We start from the raw sequence: 14,051 nt of genomic DNA on the forward strand, positions 1-14,051 counted from the left end.
AGATTTAGAAAAGGTTACTCCCTACTAAAATAAGTGCTTCAATAAAGGGGAAAATTCTGTGGAAATCTCTTACATTTGACGTTGCTAAACTTAAGTACAATAATGTCACATATACTTATACAGTAATTGTGGGCACGCCTAAATCCCTCCCTCTTTCCTAAACCAAATTCCCCAGATCCTAGAAATCCAGCCCTTCTGCCCTCCGGAGGCGCCTTTCTCAACGTACAGTACGATTTTAAATTTAAGCTCCTGACTAAATAATGATTCCGTGGTCAACTGCTGGGGAATGTGGGCACCCCGGTGCGTCCGGAGGGTGCAGCGAGGTGTAGGCAGGGGCAGGGGGAGTGGGCGAAGCTGCTGGTTGGTGCCTGAAATCTGTGCGTTGCCCCTTTAATTGTGTCCCCAGCCCTCGGGCGTTTCTGTCCAACGCCCACGTCAGCAAATACCTTTTGTTTCTCTCACGCTGGGGCTACTTGTTTTAGGGCGCAAGGGAACGGCTTCGAAAGTGGGTATTTCCCCCTGCTGAGAACCAGGAATCTTCCCCCAGCCCGCGCGCGCGACCCGCCGCGGCCCGCGGTAAGTGGTTGCGCGCGGCGCGGGCGGAGGACGGGCGGGGCGGCGGGGCGGCGGGGCGTCGGGGCTCCCGGGACGGGCCGCGAGCCTCGCTGCGGGCGGAGGCGCCGCGGGCTCGGACCGCGCGGGCGGCAGCGGCGGCGGGATGCAGCCCGGGCGCGGCGCCCCCAGACGTCCCCGGGCCGGCAGAGCGGCGGGAGGCGCAGAGGCGGGCGGGCGCCATTTGCAGCCCCGGGCGCAGCGGCGGCGGCCCACCGGCTCCGAGGGGCTGGAGACAGTCACAAAGGAGGAGGCGCGGGCGGGCGGGCGGCCGGCGGCGGAGGACGCGGCCTCGGGGCGGCGGCCCGTGCGGCCCGCCGGGACTGGCGGGCGGCGCCGGGGCGCACCGGCTCCTGGACCCCGCGGCCGCCCCTCCTCGCGCCCGCCTCGCCTCGCCTCGCCGCCCCGCGCGGCCAGCCCCTCCTGCGCGCCCGGGAGGGGCTGCGGGACAATGGCCGCACCGTCGCTGCCCGCGCCCGCCTGGTCTCCGGGCCGGCCGCGGCGCGGGGAAAGGCGGGAAGGCGCGCGGAGCCTGGCGGCGGGAAGGCGGCGCGGGGACGGTGCCCGGCGCGTGTGGAGCCGTCGGGCGCCGCGGACTCCCGGAGGGTCGGCGGCCCGTGGGGCTCGGGCTGCGCTGCGTGCGGCGTGCGGGCCCTCCCAGTAGGGCGGCCGAGGGCGGTCGGGTCGGGGGCCCCGGGCGCTTGCTTGGGAAGGTGGCTCCCTGGGCAGTAGTCCTGGTTTCTCCGTATATCCTCCATCCTTCGGTTTTACATCGTGATGCAGTAGATCCGGGCTTAGAACCGAAGGCAGGCTTACTACACCCTGCAAATACTGAGCTGTATTATTGTTTTATGATGGAACCTCACACACGCACCTTCTGCCTATGTAGACTGCCTCTTTTGTAAGTTAGTTAGCGGTGTGGGCCCTTTTCCTTCGAATGTGCTTATTTATTGTTGATGGTGATAGCAGCCAGACTCCACATCGTTCAAATACGAGTTTTTGTTTTTTCTTCTTTAAATTGAGATATAATCGACATATATAACACTGTATTAGTTTTAGTCCAAGAGGTTTTTGGAGAGGGTAGATTCCCACGTAGTGGCCTTTTGTTTATACACATCTTTATTCTATGCTTAATAAACGTGTTTTTTTGCAGAATTTATGGAGTGCTTTCACCTATATGAAGTGTTTCACTTAGTTTTGCATAACACAACCACCCATTAAGGCCGATGGTTACTCCCCTTTCCAGTTGAAACCAGAGTTTAAGCCAGGAGGTGAAGGAGGGCAGCCTCCCAACTCCCTTGCCTCCTGGTCTTTCTCTTCATTCCTTCCTAATGATACCTCCAGGGCCTTCCCCAAAACAAGGTGGTCACATTGCTCTCCTGCTCTAAAAACTTTAACTGGTCTTAATGAGAAAAAGTCCAAATCCTTAGCAGAAAAACCAAGACCCAAACTTCATCTGTAGTCTAATCTTCCCCAAGCCTCAGATATAGGTAGGTTTGTGGGACCCCTGGAGTAAGAGCCCTTCACTGAGAACCAGGGGTCAGATTATCTTTATTGCTGGAACCTCCCTGGCCACACAAGTGGTAAATGAGAAGTGAGAATCTAACCTGCCACCCTTGGCCAAATGGGCACATGGGTGAGGCTGTAAGATGTCAGTGTGCATCATAACTACCTGGGCTCCTTCCAGGTCATCTAGATTTCCCACCCTAAGAAAGAGGGTACCCTGCCAGACCTCATTTCATAGCCTTGAAATCAGGAGCTCTGCTGTTAGTAATGTTTTGGGCCCAACAAAAACTTTGTAAGATAAGGTAATACTTGATTCATCCTCTATCATTTAAATCTTATATTCTAGATGAAACTGGATTTCTGCCTAACAGGCTTAAGCCCTTTTAGTGACATGTTTCTAATATGTAAGGGATTTGATGTAAGTTTTTGATTCCCCTTGAGGAATGTTTTTATTCTTCCTCAAAATTCGTCAGTGGCTCCCCATTTTACTCAGATTTAAAGCCAAGACCCTGCAAGGGCTGGTCCCACGATGTCCTACCTTTCTCTCACTGTCTGCCCTTCTTTCTGATTCCGTCTCTCATTGCTCTTCCCAGCCCTCTGATGCTTTTTCTATCCTCCTTAACTGCTCCACCTCAGAGCCTTTGCTGTTCCACCTGCCTGGAACACTCTTCCCCCAGATATCCCCTTCTCTATCTTCTTCTCTGTCACCATATTTGGACTTTACTTAAATGCCATCTTCTCCGTGAGGCTCTCCCAGTTATGATGTTGATTCTCTTAAAGTTTATGCTTAATTCTAAATCTTTTCAGGGTTAAAAGATGTTTATCCACCAAGATATAAAATTACCATGCTGACAGAACCCAAGAATGGACTAATAGTTACCAAAGGGAAAGGGACTGGGGAGGTTGGGTGGGAAGGGAGGGACAAGGGCGGGGAAAAAGAAAGGGGGCATTACGATTAGCATGTATAGTGTGGCGGGGGCATGGGGAAGGCTGTGCAACACAGAGAAGATAAGTACTGATTTCATAGCATCTTACTACGCTGATGGACAGTGACTGTGAAGGGGTATGGGGGGGGGACTTGGTGAAGGGGGGAGCCTAGTAAACATAATGTTCTTCATGTAATTGTAGATTAATGGTACCAAAATTAAAAAATATATATGTCTAAGATTTAAAAAAAATTCCATCCACAAGAATCACAATTAAATGCTGAATTAATAGTTTAAAAAAAAATTACCATGCTGAAGTTCTTTATGTATGACCCAGGGATTTTTGCAAAGGAGACTCATAGGTTTGTTTTGGTGACCTTGATGGGACACTAAATTCTAGATTAATGACTATTTCTTAAAAGTGATGGTCTTCTAGCTCACAACCTTAATTCAAATTACACTTGTTACCTACATCTTCAGCCTGGCATAGAAATACCTCTCTTCTATTCCAAAGACCTTTGAATTTAACGGTTCGTAAAATATGTAATTGTCTTTTCCATTCACCTTTTTAAAGATCTTTGAACTTGATGGTTATCTTGACTTCTTTAATATTTTTAGGGCTATATAGACATTTAACTCTTACAGATATTTAAAAGGCTAATACTAAATATTAAAATGAATTTTGGGTTTCCCACATGAATCAGCATAACTTGCAGTTTCAACTCATAAGGTCAATCTACTGAAAGAAAAAATTTGAAACATATTACTAATTATGTATATTACTAATATTACTAATGGACTAATTTCCATGAATTAGTCACATATTTTTTAAATAAACCTTTCTTCCTCAAGAGTACTGTTATGAATGCAAGGTATGTTAATATCCTGTAGATGTAAATGTTATCAAGTTGTAACTGACCCTAATTTATAGGACAATTCCTATTTTCTTTCAAGTTTCTATTTTTGCTCCTTCCTCTGTCTGCACTACCTTAGTTCAGTTCCTCACTGTTTCTTGCTTTGACAATTGCATTAAGCCTTTGCATTTGTCTCCCTGGCCCTGTCTGTCCCTTCCTCCGTGCTGTCTCAGGTTTTCTTCTAGGTATGCAAATTGATTATCCTAACAATAATGCCTAGTATTTATTGAGCCCCAGCTGCAGGTCAGGCATTGTGCTAGGCAATTTACATACTTTATGGTCAGAAGAACACAGACTTAGGAGTGCTGGTTGGAGTCAGCCTGAATTCCAGTCTCTGTTCACTTCCTCCTTGTGCAATCCTACGGATTTTCTTTTAATTTCTGACTGTCTCACTTTCTGTATCTATACACATGGGTCACAGCAGCACTTACCACATAAGGCTATTGTGAAATAAAATACTGACTATAAAGTGTTTATCATAGTGCCTAGTAAATATCCAAATAATAGCTATTTTTGTTGAGATATAACTCATGCCATAAAACATGCCCTTTTAAAGTATACAATTCAGTGTTTTTAGTGTATTCACAAATTTGTGCAAACATCGCCACCCTTTAGTTCCAAAACATTTTCATTACTGCATAAAGAAACCCACTACCCATTAACTGTCACTCCCCATTCCCACATCTACCTAGCCCCTGGACAACCACTCAACTACTCTATCTCTGTTGTCTGTGCATTCTGGACATTTCATATGAATGAAATCATCAAATAGATGGTCTTTTGTGACAAGCTTCTTTCACTTAGCTTGAGGTTTTTAAGTTTCATCCAAGTTGAAGCATGTATTGATACTTCATACCTTTTTAATAGCTGAATAGTGTTCTGTCATGGTGGAGATCCCACAGTGCTTATCCACTTACCGGTTGATGGACATTTGTTTTTTTCTATTTTTTGGCTGTGATGAATAATGTCTCTATGAACATTTATGTACAAGTTTTTATGTGGACATATGTTTGCATTTGTTTTGGTTATATATCAAGGAGTAGAACTACTGGATTAGGTAACTTTTGAACAGCTTTATTGAAGTGTAATTCACATACCATGCAATTTACCTAAATAAAGTGTACAATTCAATGGCTTTTAGTACAGTCATAGACATGTACAGCTGTCACCAGTCAATTTTAGAACATTTTCATCACCTCAGAAGGAAACCCTGTACCCTTTAATTATCATGTCCCTCATCCCATCCCCCATCCCCGATCCCTTTCTTCCTAGCTCTTGGCAACCACATACCTACTCTCTGAATCTATAGATTTTCCTATTCCAGACTTCCATATGAATTAAATCATATAGTATGTGGTCTTTTGTGATTGGCTTCTTTCAATTAGCGTAGTGTTTTCAAGGTTCATCCACAGTGTAGCATATACCCGCACATCATTCCTTTTTGTGGCTGAATAGCATTCCACTGCGTGAATGTACCATGTTTTCCTACTGGTGGACATCTGGGTTGTTTCCATCTTTTTAGCTATTGTGGGTAATGTGCTGTAAACATGTGTATACAAGCTGCTGTGGAGACATATGTTTTCATTTCTCTTGGATATATATCTAGGAGTGGAACTGTGGAGTCCTGCTGTAACTCTGTTTTATCATTTGAGAAACTGCTAGACTGTTTTCCATAATGGCTGTACACACATTTTACATTCCCACCAGCAGTATTTAAAGGTTCTGATTTCTTCACATCCTGGCTAACACTATTTTCATGTGTGCATGTAAGTGTTCATTGTAGCCATCCTAGTGAGTATGAAGTGGTATCTCATTGTGATTTTTTTGATTTGCATTTCCATAATGACTTATGATGTTAAATGTATCTTCATGTGCTTATTGCTGTTTGTCTTAATTTATTTCTTATTGTTATTAATCTTATTTATCTTAGCTGTTATCTTATTTAATTCTCTTAACAGACTTCCATAGAGCCTCTTAACAGTTAACTATCCTCATTTCACAGAAAGGCAACTGATGCTTAGAGTTAAGTAACTAAGTCACACAGCTACTCATTGCTAGACTATTGTCAGTCTTCTTAAAATCCTTCAAAAGTGTCCCAAACCTGCAACAGTGGAGGGGGTTCAGGATCTGGTGCTCGCATTCTTTTCTCTTTTCAGCTTCCATTGTCCCTTGTCAAGCCCTAAGTCTCTAGCTGTAGCAAACTTTGTATCACCCCTGAAGAGGCCACAGTGTTTAATTCCTCCCTGTGTGTGCCTTTGGCCTTGTGCTCTCTGTCTACAATGCCCTTTGCCTTTTTTTCATGTATGAATTTTCACACATCCTTTGAGACCCATCTCAACTGTCACTGCCTTTTGGAAACTTTTCTGGACACTCTCAGGCACAGACATTTGCTTCCTTGGCTTTATAGTTCCCCTCTACTAGTAGTATTTTCTTTACTGTGTTGTAACTTTTTTTAAAAACCTCTCTCTGTCTTCTTGTCTCTCTCTTTCTCTGACCCTCTCCCTCTTGATAGGTGTTGAGGTGTTCCAGAGCACTGACCTTTGACATGTCATCATCTTTGTATCCCCAGGGCCAGGGATAGCCTGGCACAGATCAGGTACTCAAAAAAAATCCATCGAGTGAATACATTTCACTTTTCAGTTTGAATACCTGCCCTTTTCAGTGTCCGCCTTTGTATGTTAACATTCTGTAGGCCACAAGAAAATGTGTAGCAATCAAATTATAAAATGTTTACATTTTTTGTTCACTTAAAGCAGTATTTTAAAGTGTGCATAATTAATAATGAGTGATTATTGTATTATTTCTATAAAAAAAGCTAACAATCTAGTAAGGGCGTGTGGTAAGCCAGGCACTATTACAAGCACTTACTTAGATTATTTCTCATTTACTTTGTCCCATAACTCTAGAAAGTAAAGGTAATACTACTATTCCCATTTTACAGGTGAAGAAACTGAGGCACTGGAGGTTAACCTCCTATGTTATCCAGATAGCACGTGGCAGTCAGAATTTGCACCTAGGCAGTGTGATTCCAGAGCCAGAACTCCCGAGGACACTGACCTATTACTGCTGCTCACAGACTGCTCACCCTTCTGCTTAAATTTTGAGGCCAGTGATACACGATTATGTCTGCTGCACCCAGCTGCAGGAAAGGCAAACCACTTGAGTGTTTTAACTTGCTTACTGAAGGGAATTGAGTGCTTACAAAGTCACTGAAAGGGCTGGGAGGACTGGGCTCCAGGCTGGGCCTTCAGAAATGATTCCCAGAACTAGACTGCTAAATAGGCCCTCCAGGGGAGGGAATCGGGAGCCACCACCCTACTCCATCTCACCCCACCACACCCCACCACACCCCACCCCCAGCACTGCTGAGCTCCCTCCAGATGATGTTGCTAGCTGCAGTTCAAGGGTCAAGAAATTGCGACCCTGAAACCACCCCTCAACACCCACCAACTAGTGAGAGCTGTCTCCACCAAACTTGTCTCTTGATGGCCAAGCAGCTCTGGACACTGGAAGCCTGTTGCAGAAAAACCCAGTGTTTCCACCACTGTGTTTGCCAACATTAACAGTCCAAACGGAAGATAGATGGTTCCCGCCTCATTTCTGCCTTCCAAATCTCAGAGCATCTGATGAATGGACCCCATTTCACATGGGGAAACTTAACTGTAAGGAGTCTGGGAAATGTATTTTAATTTTCCAGAGGACAGTTAGAAAGGATGCTAACGGTTAACACACTATAATCTACTAGGGTAGAACTTGGTGGTATCCCTAAAAATGACATTTTGTCAGCATGTAAAAACTGTTTAGGCCACAGACCATGTTCCAAAATCAGTTCTCTTACAAAGCCGCACAACTGACTTTTGCCTACCACCCTAAGGCCCAGCACACTGGACCCTGGACAGTACTAGTCAGTGTGCTTTTAAGGTAGCATTGTTGAAACAGTGAAGCTAAAGCTATCAAAGTAAATAATACCTTTTACTGAATGTCTTCCTAGCTCACTGGGGCTAGGTGATAGATGGAGTTTTTAGCGTAGCAAGGAGTTGTTCTCAAAAGTTATTAATTCTGTTCCCCCAACCACAAAATCCTAGTTTATCTTCAAATTTGATCCTGATGTTTAATTACAGGTGTTTCTTAAAATCTTTTTCATAAAAGCCAGTTCTGTGCTTTATTATGCTTTAAATGCAACACTTAAAAAGCTCTTGACCCTTTATTTAAATTTCTTTTTATTTTTCCCATTCTTCCCATTTATAGAGACTGTGGGCCCTTTTTTTCTTTTAAATAACCTTTGCCTATCATAAGAAGGAATCGCATTACATTTTATGGGATACTCAGATCATCCAGGCTATTTTCCCTGTTGCTTTCTGCTCAACCATTTTTTTGTTAAGCCTTAGGTCATCGGTGTTTTGAATGGTGTTAAGTTGCCAGAATTTAGACCTCCTCATAAGTGGGGAGTTGATGCATTTGTTTTACTAACTTGAAGTATAATTGAGCAGTTTTCCTCTCTTTAGTAGTGTTTTTAGGATGCTCATTTAAAACTATTTCCATTTCTCTTCTTTATACTTGCCTGTGTTTTCTAAATTTTCTATAAATACATATTTTTATAATCAGAAAAAATGCATGTTATTTAAAAAAGTGATTCCATTAATGTAGTCAAAATTATTTTGGTGAGAATTCTTAGTTCAATTGATTGGTTTAAAAAGCATCAAATTCATTTTTCCACTGCCTATGGACAGGAAGCCTTAACACTTTACATTAACAAAACTTGGTGGTCGATTAAAAAAATAGTTGACTACATATTTTTTGTAATTAAAAAGGTTTAGAATATAGGAGAAACTGAAACTTTTATAACAAGAGTCGTTATAGCAGATGTTACAAATTGTGGCAAACTCTGGTACAATCTGGCAAATTGAACTAAGAGTTTAAAAAGATCTGGGTGACTGCTGTGGGACTTTCTGAACATATGTAGTAGGATTTTTTTTTCCCACTTCACTCTTAATCATACAGTTTTTAAGAAATTTGAATTTTTCAGGTTGAATCTTTAAACCTACTCTGTTTGGTTTTCGTGCAAATCACATTGATGCCACATGCAGGAAAGGGTAATTAGGATATATGTTGCTCTTTTGGTATCTCATCTGCTGGCCTGCCTTTGAATAGCTTTTGTCCTAGTAAGTTTATGTCAAAGTTAAAAAGTATTTTTCCTTAAATCTCTTCTTGCAGATTTTAATATCAAGGTCCAGGATAAAAAATAAATAAGTAAGTAAGTATAAGTAAGTAAGTAAGTAAGTATAAGTAAGTAAGTAAACAAACAAACAAACAGATCCATCCGTCTATCCATCCATCCATCCATCCATCCATCCACTAGCTAATAATCTGCCAAGTTATCTATTTTTATATACTAAAAATGATACCTAATGAACAAAGCTTCTGTACAGCACAGGACACCATCAGAAGAACAAAAAGGCAACCTATATTACGGGAGACTATATTAAAAAACAGTTTATCTGATAAGAGATTAATATCCAAATTATATAAAGAACTCATACACCTCAACACCAAAAAAACAAATAGCCTGATTAAAAAATGCACAGAGGACCTGAATAGACATCCCTCCAAAAAAGAAATACAGGTGGCACATGAAAAGATGCTCCACATCGCTAATCATCAGGGAAATGCAAATCAAACTCCAATGAGATACCACCTCACACCAATTAGAATAGCCACCATCCAAAAGACAAGAAATAACAAGAGTTGGCAAGGATGTGGAGAAAAGGGAACCTTCCTACACTGTTGGTAGGAATGTAAATTGGTGCAGCCACTGTGGAAAGCAGTATGGAGGGTCCTCAAAAAACTAAAAATAGAAATACCATATGACCCATTAATTCCACTTCTAGGAATTTACCTGAAGAAAACAAAATCTCAGATTCAAAAAGGATATCTGCACCCTTATGTTTATCGCCGCATTATTTACAGTAGCCAAGTTATAGAAGCATCCTAAGTGTCCATCAATAGATGAATAAAGAAGATGTACATATACACAGGGGAATATTATTCAGCTGTAAAATAAAGAAATCCTGCCATTTGCAACATTTATGGACTTAGAGCGTATTATGCTTAATGAAATAAGCCAGGTGGAGAAAGACAAATGCCATGTAATTTTACTTATTTGTGGAATATAAAGAGAAAACAAAACAAAATAGCAGTGGACTCGGACATGAGAAGTGACTGGTGGTTACCATCGGGGAGAGGGTAGGGTAAGTGGGTGGAAGAGTGAGGGGTGTAAAGGGGCACAAAAATTCTCAATCATAGTTTAAATTGGTCATGGGGATAATAGTACAGCCTGGAGAATATAGTCAGTGATTCTGTAACATCTTTCTACGTTAACATCTAGTAACTGTACTAGTGGGAGTGAGGATTTAATATGAGTAACTGTTGAACCACTGTATTGTTTATTTGAAACCAATGTAAGATTGTTTATCAAATATACCTCAATTAAAAAAAGATAACCTGATAAATGTACCTATGTAATTAATTTAAATAAATATTATGTACCTTCGCAGATGTTTCTGTCTTTTATTACAAAAGTACATTAGTAATAGCTTTTTCCTCTCTGCAGGACAATCCTTCATACACAGACAAACACTTGGAATCTCCCCTCCTTTACTTCATTCAGTTGACTTAGCAGGATTTCCAGAGCAGCATTCGTAAATTTTGAGGTATGAAAAAGCTTAATTCTTGATATTAATCCTAATTTAGCTCTATGGGTAAAAAGTGGAATTTTTAAATTATAGATTTCATATATCAAAGTATGGATTTACTGCTTGAAAACTCAGTGTATAAAGGATTCAACATTCTGGTTTTCTTAGCCAGGTCTCCCTTCTGACTTATTGCTAAATTTTTAATTCATTGCTTCTCTGTGTATCTCTTCTATTCTACCTTAATCAAAGATTCATATTACCTAAGGGCTGGAGATTACCTAGACCAATCACCTCAATTTGCAGAGAAGGACATTAAGCATAAAAAAGTGAAGTTACTTATCTGTAGACATACAGCTAATTTAGTGGTACAACTAGTGTCAGAACTCTACCTCCCAGCTCTGCCCTGGCAACAGTGGTGGAGTATAGCTCAGCAGTTATACACCCTCAGCACTGGAGTCACTGTCTGGGTCAATACTCTTCTCTGGAAAATGGGGATTATAATACCACTTCCTTGATAGGGTGTTGTGTGAAAGGAAAGGAGCGACACACAGCAGGAATTCACCGGAGAATTCCGCTTATTAGGGAAAGGTGCTGGGTTATATAGGAAGGGGCATGGGGTGATTGTGGTATTACTTCTACAGGGCTGGTGGCTATTGGCTAGGTACTGGGATTAGGGGGGCGAGGGGTGATTGGGCTTCAGGTGGCGCCGGCGGGAACTGAGGACCCGGAAGAGAAGCAGGAGGTTCGCCATCTTATGGGTGGGGGCCCTTCATTCTCCCCTTTCTCCTCTATGGGGTTGTGGACGTTGCTTTCTCTCTGACTGCTTCCTGCTGAACGGGGGCGGAGAAGGGAGTGAGGGCTTGAGGACTGGGAGGAAAGGGTTGATAGGACTCCCCACAGTAAGGACGAGTAGATGTGGACTTCTTCAGGTTGGAAATCAGTGTAGGTTCCCTGTAACTATAGGTCGAGGACTTGTTGATTCTAATGGTGCCAAGAGGATACGAGTGCCAAAAGCTAGGCATCTGCGGCCATTGTTTCCAGGAACAGTTTCCAACGGAGAGAGGGGTCCATCTCAGCGTGTGGTGAGGAGGTTACGTGAGGGTGAGGGATCTTCTGTGGCTAAAAGCTGGTAGTTCCTGAGTAAAAGCTGGTTGAAAGTTTGATTAGAGATTTTACCGACTTGGGATTTGATAAACTTTACTATACAAGGTAAGAAGAGACAGGCGAGAAGAATGATTATTATAGGGCCTGCAATGGGCCACAGCCAGGTGAGGAAGGGGTTTGTTAGTATTGAAGAGAATGGGTTGGAATTGGAAGCAGAGTGGAGGCTGGAGGCAAGGTCGGTGAGTTTGGTAATGTCAGTTTCTACAATGCCGGATTCGTTGATGTAATAGCAGCACTCTTCCCGAAGGAAGACGCAGGTGCCGCCCTTTTCGGCTGTAAGCAGATCTAAGGCCCGCCGGTTTTGAAGGGTGACCTTAGCTAGCGAAGTGACCTGTCTTTGGAGAGAGGCCAGGGAATTGGCAGTGGATGTCAGGGCGCCCTCAAGTTTGGCGTTGCGATCTCTAATTGCCCATAGAGAGTGACCCAAGGCTCCTCCCGAAAACCCTGCCCCAATGGCTGAGGTGGTCAAAGAGATACCAACCATAGTGGGAAGGAAAGCAGCCCTTTTTGTGCGCGAGGGCAAGGGAGGTTGGAGCTCAAGAAATTCTGCCATGCTGTAAAGTGTAAGCTGTGGGATTAGGGTGACAAGAATGCAGGGTATATTGGAGTTGGGAGGCAGTGAGTTAAAAAGACTGGCATTGCACCAAAAGAAGTGACCTGGTTGCGTAAAAGTCTTGAAGCCAGAGGTAGGGGTGTAGATAGAGAGACAGTGAAGTGTGCTGGAGGGGGGAGGGGTTGGGCCTACACAGTGGTGGATGGTGAGATTATCTGCGTATTCTGGTTCCCATAGGGGTATGTCTGCCAGGGGACGGAAGGGTTGTCCTTCTGCATGGAAGGAGTAGTTGGAAATATTAAGGGGCACGGCGGCCAGCAGTGGGCGCTGTAGTGATGCGCACAAGAAACAATTGGCGGTGCTGAGGGTGTGGTTGAGAAAGATGGTGGTGTCTTGAATGAGCTGTAACCAAGAGTAGGAGTGGGGGTAAGAAGATGAAGAGGCGCCGTCAAGAGTTTGGACAATAACTTTTTCGGAATGTCCGATATCTGATGCAACTTGAGAGATCTGGGAATGAGAGGGAACATACTTTCGAGAGATATGAAGGGTACCGTGGGGGGTCGAGGACCCCCCATAGTAAACTGAGGCTGTGACTCTGGTGGCCCATCGAGAGTTCCAGGGATCTGGGATTGATAAGGAGAATGAGCTGTTGGGATATTTTATGAAACGGTTGGAGGAGTAATACTGTGGGTACCGGGAGTTACCCATGTAGTGAATGGCGCAAGACCAGTAGGGACATCCCCCGTAGGTGTCTGGCCATCTCCTGCAATAGGCTTGTTTTTGGTCATAGACGAAGCAGAGGTAGGGAGAATAAAGGTAGCTGCTAGTGAACACTTCGGTGGAGGGAGGAAAGTGGAGGTACAAAGGCTCGGAGCAGCCTTTCAGAGGGCAGTCTGATGTGGCAATGAGGGCAGTAATTTTTGTTTGATGCTGTGTGTAAGTCTGTCTGACTTTGAATCGCCATACAAAGGAGGCTGGGGTGGCGGGGAAGACAATAGGAATGAGGAAAAAAAGCGAGAGAGAGCGAGGGAGCAGTAAAGGAGGAAAAAGTCATGATTCGGGTATGGATGGCAAAGGGGGTGAATGGGATTTTGGAGGAAAGAGAACAACAGTAAGGTCAGGAGTCTGGAGGGAGGGAGAGTCTGTAAACTTTTGTAGGTTAAGAGATCCTTTAGATGATGTGGGGACAGAATGGTAAGGGGCACCCCGAATGTCAGTTTATGAGCTTCCTTCTGCAAGAGCTGTCCAGCGGCTAATGCCCGTAGGCAGGGGGCCCATCCCCGAACTGTGGGGTCTAGTTGCTTGGAAAGATAAGCTACTGGGGCAAAGAATGGGCCATAATGTTGGCCTAGGACTCCTAGAGCTTGACTGGACCTCTCATGAATGTATAATGAGAAGGGCTTCAACAAATCAGGAAGATGGAGAGCTGGGGCTTCCACAAGGGTTTGACGGAGCTTAATGAAAGAGTGTCGGGGTGAGGAGGATAATGGTTCTTCAGGGGGGCCCTTGCTGAGGTCGTATAGGGGTCTTGCCAACAGGGAGAAGTTAGGGATCCACACTCTAAAATACCCAGCCAGGCCTAGAAAGGAAAGGATTTCTGTCTTGGTTTTGGGAACAGGCAGGTCAGAGAGGAGCCGTTTTCTGTAAAAAATCTTGGGAGGAGGGGTCCAGAGGGATAGAAAAA

The 14,051-nt window shown here is 43.8% G+C and overlaps 1 protein-coding gene across 4 annotated transcripts in view; it reads left to right on the forward strand.

Moving 5' to 3' along the window:
• The first annotated feature begins 202 nt into the window (after positions 1-202).
• Positions 203-14,051, forward strand: part of ZBTB8A (zinc finger and BTB domain containing 8A) — a 54,140-nt gene continuing 40,291 nt past the window's right edge. The window contains exons 1-3 of one of the 4 annotated variants that reach the window (XM_036885258.2): positions 203-227; positions 483-576; positions 10,569-10,668. The gene's annotated coding sequence lies outside the window, so the exon portion shown is untranslated. Of the gene's footprint in view, positions 228-271; positions 577-9,172; positions 9,209-10,568; positions 10,669-14,051 lie in introns of those variants that run through there. The other 3 variants (XM_057499950.1, XM_057499951.1, XM_036885257.2) reach the window with 3 other exon arrangements.

Source organism: Manis pentadactyla, chromosome 4, assembly GCF_030020395.1.
Source record: "Manis pentadactyla isolate mManPen7 chromosome 4, mManPen7.hap1, whole genome shotgun sequence".
Classification (NCBI taxonomy): Eukaryota; Metazoa; Chordata; class Mammalia; order Pholidota; family Manidae; genus Manis; species Manis pentadactyla.